Below are 2957 nucleotides of genomic sequence, written 5' to 3'. Positions count from 1 at the left end.
TGTGTGTGACTAATGCACCCAAGTGACAGAGGTATCATCATCTCAATGTGTCACAACACAACAGCTTCTTTGTGGCTCACCACCCCCCTGGTGGACATTGGGGGACCTACACCGCAGCCCCTCATTTCTTACCTCCATTGATTGGAGCCAAAGCACTGAACAGCTGAGTGCTCAGCAGGATGTTGCCGACATCCAAACTTCTCTCCACGCAGCTCTTCTGGCTAGCAGCCCACACTGTGTTCTTGGTTACTGCTAACCTGACTCATCTGAGAGATGGTTCTATAGCATTTCTGTCCGCACACGTTATGTTACAGGGGATTGGGCCATTGGCAAGGCAATATAGCAGTGATGCTCAACTTGCGGCCCGGGGGCCCAGATGCGGCCCGCGACAGGGTGCAGAGTGGCCCCCCGACCATTTTCTAATAATTTCACGTTGGTTTTCATTGTGATTGTGATTAGAATCTAATTCACAATCAAAACAAATAAAATAAAAACTAATATGAAATAAAGTTTGGCTGAGCTCCAGCTAAGTTGTCAAATACCGCCGTCTGCTCGCTACCCAGGCACTTATGTATGTACTTAACCTAACTAACTTAACCTAACGAACTATCCAGTGTGCACAACATTGTCAGACTAAACTCCGGCTGACACCCCAAAAACCTACAATCCGCTACAGAAAAACGTATTGTGTATATATATATATATATATATATATATATATATATATATATATATATATATATATATATATATATATATATATATATAATATATACAGTATATTAACTGGCCCCTGGTCTTCTATCATTTCACGAAAGTGGCCCCCGGGCAAAGCAAGTTGAGTATCCCTGCAATATAGCGTAGCTCCTTTCCTCAGGATAAATTCAGGCTTCTGTGAAATGGTCATACAGGGGCCGGTTGCACCAACTGGTCTTACACTGGTCTTAAGCTAAGTTGGTCGTAACTTTACGACCTAACAGCTACGCCGGTTGCACCAAGACGGCTTAAGCCTTATTTTCACTACGCCCAGGCGTAACTCCTACGCCTGGTCAGGAGGAGGCGTAGAGCCTGCCTGTAACAGAGATCTCCGCGGAGACCTTTTTGACCGTCATCGTCGTAACACAGCCAGTTCTCCGTCTTTGAAGCACAATGTTAAGATTATAACTAACTAGTTGTGTGGCTTAGCCTTCCCAAATGTTGAAGTTAATTTTTTTAGAATTTAATACATAGAATTGGGAACGTTACATTCAATTTCATTCAGACTGCCTGACACTAATCGCCGCCGCCATTTTCCCCCGGGGCTTCTACAGGAGGAGGGGGGTGGGAGGAGGGAGGGTGTAGTGACGCACATACAGTAGTGGGTGACGGCGCGAGGCACATTTGTGGGCCAATCAGAGGGCATTCCCCGACAATTCACATGAACGCGCATTGCTAGGACCAGCGTAGTTAAGACCAGACGTAAGCCGTGTTGGTGCAACAGCCCAAGGTGAATACAACCAGACTTTAATCTTACACAAGTTAAAAGCCAGGTGAATACAACCAGACTTTAATCTTACACAAGTTAAAAGCCAGGTGAAAACAACCAGACTTTAATCTTACACAAGTTAAAAGCCAGGTGAAAACAACCAGACTTTAATCTTACACAAGTTAAAAGCCAGGTGAAAACAACCAGACTTTAATCTTACACAAGTTAAAAGCCAGGTGAAAACAACCAGACTTTAATCTTACACAAGTTAAAAGCCAGGTGAAAACAACCAGACTTTAATCTTACACAAGTTAAAAGCCAGGTGAAAACAACCAGACTTTAATCTTACACAAGTTAAAAGCCAGGTGAAAACAACCAGACTTTAATCTTACACAAGTTAAAAGCCAGGTGAAAACAACCAGACTTTAATCTTACACAAGTTAAAAGCCAGGTGAAAACAACCAGACTTTAATCTTACACAAGTTAAAAGGAGAAAGAACTTGACTGTCCAGCAGCAACACTATCAATCCTATTAGACTGTCCATCATCAATCAGCACTGTAAAAAAAAACCCAGCAGAGTTGGTTTTCAAATGATTTATCAAAGCGTGTTCCGACTAAAGGGACTATTTCCCAAACGCTCGTGGCAAAGAAACACAACAAAGAGAATAGGATTTAAAGAAACACACACAACAAAGAGAATAGGATTTCTCTCCACACGCCCGTCTCTCTTCACACCAGTAAAGAGAATAATTAAGCTTTGTGGCGTGTTGAGGTTTGCTGTCGCTGAGTGAAGCTCTTTGGTGATGAGCCTTTGCTAAAGCCACACTGCTGCTGCATCTAAAGGAGGCCATAGATCTCAGGAGGAGCCTAAACCTCCCCGGCCGGCGCAGACTAACTTTAGTCACATTCAAATGCCAGATTAGCTTCCATATATATGTAGATGAGATTCACTGGGTGGCCTCATTTCATAGATCATCAATTGACCACGCGTGAAGAGATTGCGCAACGCCGCATAGTATTATTACAGTAAATATGGAATTTCCTCACGCAAGCTTCGCACACTGGACTAAAGTTACTGTGTGTGTGTGTGTGTGTGTGTATTCACACTGTATTTATGTGGACAAATAAATCATTTAAATGTATATTCTCCCAGTTGTAGCCCAACTTAGGCCTTGGCCACACTGATCCGTGGTGTCTGTCTGTGTGCGTTCATTTCTCTGTTCACTTCCATTCATTTTCAATGACAGCTGTCCGACTGTCCGTGGAGCACTCGGAACCGTACGTATCCAGAAAATGTGCATACGTTTTGATGGACAGAAAGTTGAAGAGGGATGAACTTTTTCTGGATGGACGTATCGGATGGTCGGATGGTCGCATAGTCACTGTCCGTTTAGCCAATCAGAGTTGAGGTCTCGAGAGGTGCACACCATCCCGCTGTTGTAGAACGTGATAGTCAGTGTCACCGTTTGATTTCACCATCTAATCTGGTCA

Source organism: Poromitra crassiceps (genome assembly GCF_964638095.1).
Source record: "Poromitra crassiceps genome assembly, chromosome: 12".
Lineage (NCBI taxonomy): Eukaryota > Metazoa > Chordata > Actinopteri > Beryciformes > Melamphaidae > Poromitra > Poromitra crassiceps.
The sequence above is the reverse complement of the archived record's forward strand: the minus strand, read 5'-3'. Positions refer to the sequence as shown.